Source organism: Cyprinodon variegatus, unplaced genomic scaffold (assembly GCF_000732505.1).
Source record: "Cyprinodon variegatus isolate N-32 unplaced genomic scaffold, C_variegatus-1.0 Scaffold54, whole genome shotgun sequence".
NCBI lineage: Eukaryota > Metazoa > Chordata > Actinopteri > Cyprinodontiformes > Cyprinodontidae > Cyprinodon > Cyprinodon variegatus.
Window position 1 is genome coordinate 656,959 of NW_015150507.1, and position 6,000 is coordinate 662,958.

The window sequence follows — 6,000 nt, forward strand, 5'->3', positions numbered from 1 at the left end:
TTCTGTATTGCCTTAACTGCTTAAGATAGATTTTGACCAGAACATTTTGTGGTCTAATTTAAACATGTCATACAAGTAAAAATCTATAAATGGGATTAAATGCAACTGGAGCAGGTATGGAAATCTAAATGTGCCGTATATTTCATAAAATAATGTAGCCGGGTGGTAAATAAAAGTGTTGGCTTTCTACTATTTTTATAGTAGCAATGCTACTGAATTATTTTGGTTCAGTTATGTACATTTATTTATTTTTATACTGTCAAAAATGTTCAAGTAGTTTTTTTGGGGTGCTGCACATTTTGACCACAAGAGAGCAGTGGTCACTGTTTCCCAAGACGGGGGCAGGAAATGCTAGCCTCGTGAGACCATCCTGATCTTGCGAGCTTTCAAGGTTTCACTCGCAGATCAGTCTGGCTACTTACCGTTAAAGAAAATTTGGAGCCGTTCACCAAACGAACGTCCAATCAGCGTTGGCTTTGAGGCGGGTTGAGGTGTGACGCAACGAGAAGCGCGACAGTTCAGTCTAAAGAACATGGCGGCTTCAGCCGATGAAGCTAGCATTAGTGTGGCTATTGAGCAAGTTTTATCGGAATTACAGAGTATTTCTTCACTGAAAAAAGAGCAAAACACTGCTCTGGAGGCTTTTCTCAGAGGAAAAGATTTTTTTGCTCTTCTCCCGACTGGTTTCGGCAAGAGTTTGATCTATCAATTGGCTTGTGCCTGGCTTGTGGTTGTGTTTTCGTCGTCGCTCTGTTAGTACGTCATATGCTTCGTTGATCTGATTGGTTTATTTGGCACGTCTATCACCAACATAGGCCAATCAGCTAACCCGTATTTTCGCCCCTTCCCAAAATTACTTCAACGGAAGGTTTCCAGATGGATATGCGGTGCAAATTCATCTGGCGGAGTCAGGTTAAGGAAATGCACCCTAGTTTCTTCCTGATGTGCTATGCTGCATGCTGAAGTTGGATATGGACTGTACATGTTTTATCTGCAGGAGACAGTTTAGACAGGAAATTGGTAAATATATACAACACTTGTTGAAATATGTCAGTAAATTCTCATTTATGAGATAAGCAGTCAGTATTTCAATAAAATGGTGTATTTCTGAAACGGAGGGTTCAGGGAACCTGTATGTGCGGTGCTTTGCGGCTATTTCCTGCACATGAAATAAGATGTCTGATCATCTTATTGTGGAATGTAAGTGTTGATAAAATAAGTCATATCACAATTTCATGTGCTCTAAATCACTGTGATGTAATGTAGTTCTCTGTATTTTGTTTGTGCAGTCAGAGGCCATTGCCGTATTTCTTTATTTGTTCTTTAGATATTGTGTTTTCTTTTTTTGGTAAATTATCTTTTATTTTAGAGATTGCCACATTTCAGTGGTTACTTAACGTTTGGTTCGCATTTGTTCTCATTTTTGAACAAAAGTAAAAAACAAGACAGTTTAGGTTAATGTGTCTAAATGGAAAATAAAATATAATGCACATTTAGAACCCCGGTTTTTGTGTCCTGTGAGGCTAAGTATTTCCCGGGATACAGTAAATATAAACATTTAAATGTTACCTTAAATATTATGTATATTTCTTTATCCTTAATAAATAAATATGTTCCACTTATTTAATTAGTTATTTAATATGCTATACATGCTTGTGATGTATCTCATTTGAAAGCTAAGATCGTCTAGTTTCTGGAGAAACATTAGTAAAACGATTGTAAAACTTAAAACTTGATCTATATAACTTTGAACATGTCCAAAATATTTTTTTTTCTTGCATAAAAAAGAAATATTTAATGTTTCTATATCTTGAATATAATTTATTGCTGACCTTCTCAACTCACTACATTTGTTGTTCATGTTTTGGAGAACAACTGTGTAAAATTTCAAACGGTGATCCTTTTTGTATTTAAAAGGGAGTATTTGACACAGATGATCCAAATTAGGACCAAAAGTTCTTATCTAGAGTATTTGAATTTTATGAAGAATTTAGAACCATAAAAGAACACATCGCTATATGAGAGCTCAACACACATTTTTATTTCAACACGTTTTTAAAAAATATTTCAAAATTTCAGCTTTCAGAATTTGGACAATGAATTTTCTGTGCGTAATTGTTTGTCCTCTCATTCCTTACACCCATAAAGAAGCTGTGTTGGGCAAAATCTAATATGTTTTATATTACAAGTTACCTTTGTTTTTCGAAAGTAAAATGTTCATTTTCAATTATTATATCAATATATATTTCAATTATTTATTTTTCTTGTAAAGTAACAAATTACTTATTAGCTTTTAGTAACTCTCATTTTTAATTTCTTAAAAATATATACATGTATATAAATATGGGCATCAAGGGGTTAAATGAACCATGGAAAACAAAAGTATTGCATCATTAGACATATGTTTTTACCTTGTTACTAATAAGAACAGGGATTTTTCTGATGAGCTTTATAGATGCTGACAACTAAAGCATAGAAAGACGAAGCGCATCCTCCACGACATACTTTGCCATCAGCCTTCTCACTTCTCCTGGGTCGAACATCTTTACCTCTGGTGTGGAGAAATCCATCTTTGGTTTTGTAGATTTACTTGCACCATCATCTTCTGACTTGTTGCTGGTAAGAGATAATTTAGCCTATAGCTTAAGAATGCTGTGCACTCTCTCCAGGTGTTTTTTTAGGTTACCTGTACTATTCTTATCTGTAGACATTTGTTCTCTTTATTTAAGTCACTCGCTGTGGGTGGTTCAGCTCAGATTGTAATGCATTATCCACCTTAGTAACTGTAATACTATATAAAAAAATGTGTTTGTAAGCCATTATAGTACTGTCCTACTGCCAAATCTAATATTTTACAGTGACGCATTACTTGTGTAACTTGTGTCATGTGTTGTTTATTTAACCCTTAACCCCCAACACTGTAAATGAGCACAATCTTTTCAGCCCACTAAACACCTCCAATGCTTCATTGCAAAGCTTCTTTTATTAAGACCGATGCTCTGTTCTGAATTGAACTAGCTGCCTGAATTGGAGGGTGGTAAGAGGTTCCAGTTTGTGGAGGCCTTGGCTGGTTGAAGGTGGACGAGTTGTTGGAGGGCGGACAGGTAAGTTTATGGTAGCACAGAGGAGCAGCGGAGCAGACTGTCAATTGAAGACCTTGATGAGATTGGAGCTCAGAAGAGTTGAGTTGTGGAACTTTCGGTGTCTCGAGAGGTTTTCCCAGAGGTTGTGTAGGTTTCCTGCCGAAAATTCACAAGAAACAAAATAGGTAAGAGCACAAATTCACTGGTAAAGCTCACACATAAACTCAGCAAAGCTCAGAGGGGCTAGATTACCCAAAACAGGCAAACACTCTGGCGAAGAGGTGAAGACAGTTACCTGCTCATATACTCCTCTGAGGTAATGATGATTCATTGCAGGTGTGGATGGTTGATTTGTGTTGGCTACCCCTCCAACTCAGAGTAACCAGGTGGCACCAGCTGGTGGACGAACAGTGGAACTGAAAAGGAAAACAAACTGACCCCACAAACTGGAACCCAATAATCACGATTTTATTTCATGGGAAACAACTGGATATTACTTTTCTGTGGAGTGTTATGGAAAAAATGAGTAAACTTGTTAGGATAAAATGTGTTTTGGAATGCCAGAAGACCAAAACAAAGTAATGAGTCAAAATTATGAATTGTAATTTAATGACAGATTATTATTTTTTGGGATTTGTGGAGTAATTGTGGAGGCCAGGTCATCTGGTGCAGCACCCTATCAATCTCCTTCTTGGTCAAATAGCCCTTACACAGCCTGGAGGTGTGTTTGGGGTCCTTGTCCTGTTGAAAAATAAATCATGGTCCAACTGAATGCAAACCAGATGGAATAGAATTCTGCTGCAAGATGCTGTGGTAGCCATGCTGGTTCAGTACTTTATGCCTTCAATGTTAAATAAATCCCCAACAGTTTCACCAGCAAAGCACCCCCACACCATCACACCTTCTCCTCTATGATTCATGGTGGGAACCAGGCATTTAGAGTCCATCAGTTCATCTTTTCTGCATCGCATAAAGACACGATGGTTGAAACCAAAGATCTCAAATTTGGACTCATCAGACCAAAGCAAAGATTTCCACTGGACTAATGTCCATTCCTTGTGTTCTTTAGCCCAAGCAAGTCTCTTCTGATTGTTTCCTGTCCTTGCAGTGGTTTCCTAGAAGCTATTTTACCATGCAGGCCTGATTCACACAGTCTCCTCTTAACAGCTGTTCTAGAGATGTGTGTGCTGCTAGAACTCTGTGTGGCGTTGACCTGCTCTCTAATCTGAGGTGCTGTTAACCTGTGATTTCTGAGGCTGGTGACTCGGATGAACTTATCCTCCGCAACAGAGGTGACTCTTGGACTTCCTTTCCTGGGGCGGTCCTCATGTGAGCCAGTTTCTTTGTAATGCTTGAAGGGTTTTTGGGACTGCACTTGTAGACACTTTCAAAGTTGTTGTGCCATTTAACTTAGATTATGAATATATTAAATAACTAGAACTGGAAGTTAGTTAATTAATAGGACATTCAAATCAAGGGTAAAGCTAGTTATTCATTATCAGCTAAATGATTATAACTGTAATTTGATTACTGACCAGGGTTTTAGCCCCTTTCCTAAAAGGGTTAGAATCAATGGAAAAAAAATTTAAAAAGTAGTTACCATAGTGGTATACAGAACATTATCAACAAATACAGGTAATTAAGACATCTCCCAGCAGCTGCAATTTTTCTGCATGGCAATGCGAAAAAAAAAAAAAGCCTACACAGAATGTAATCTTGGCCAAACGACTTAAGGAACAAAGTACAACAAAATGGGACAAAAAGTTAAAGGAAACTGTTCTGCCATCACAGCGACATATTAAACTTAGCCTAAGTGGAAGTAGGCAACCGCTATCGTATATCTCAAGGGAAATTCAGAACAACAAAGGCCAATGAAATTCTGTCATTTTAACGTTGTTCACCACAAAGCAAACATAGTGCATTGTTAATATCGAATTATGGCCCCAGCCTGTATAGGAGTCCGGTCATGATTTAAATCCGGCGACAATGAGACCGGCCATTGTTAGAGTCCCGGCCGCTAATGGAATACAGACCAATATTAGTGGATTTACGGTAATAATATAATTTTGTCCTTGTGGTTTATGTAAAAGGATTTTGGAGCTAATAGAGTCATGTGTGAGATAAACAAAGTGACTCGGGGTCATGCTAGCTGACCAAATCTATATTGTTATAGTTTTATGGTGAATTTTAATTAATAGCGCATTAATTCACCTGATAACTAATGATGTCTTTGTGTTACAGACCCTGCTTGTGTGCACTGAGGTGTATATGACAATAAAGTAGTGAATCTCAATCTATTTACTTTTATTTTTTTATTGATTTTTAATTAGGCCTATAGGCTCATAGGTCTTTCGTCCAAACCCCCCCCCCCCAAAAAAAAATTTCATAGCATCCCCTGTTCAAAAGTGCTCTCAGCAGCCCTGCCCTTCACTACCACTTTATGAAAAGAATAGAAATTTTAAAAGATTAGTATTGGTACATTTCGGGTTTTTCAAAAGTAAAATAATAATTACAAATAAAATAAATAAATGTAAGTTTATTGATCTTACAGTGGAGAAATTAACTCTTTGCATTTAACCCATCCCCTATGGGGAGGAGTGATCTGTCACTCTTCAGTGCCCAGGTAGCAATCAATAAGGTTCTTGCTCAGACCCCCAAGAGTGGCAGTCTGTGGGAGTGGGTTTCGAACTAATACTTCAGGATTCCTAGCCCTAATCACTAGGCTGCTACTCCCTAGTATTGTAATGATACAAACAACTTTCTCATTCTGAGAGGCTGCAGTAAAAGAATACATTTTTTTTTCTGCTCGAAAGAAAATTGTTTACTTACCTGATGATAAACAAAGTTATATTCTGGCAAAGAGTACCAAGACAGCAGTCTGAGAAAAGACAACTATACCGCGGAAGGCAAAGACTTT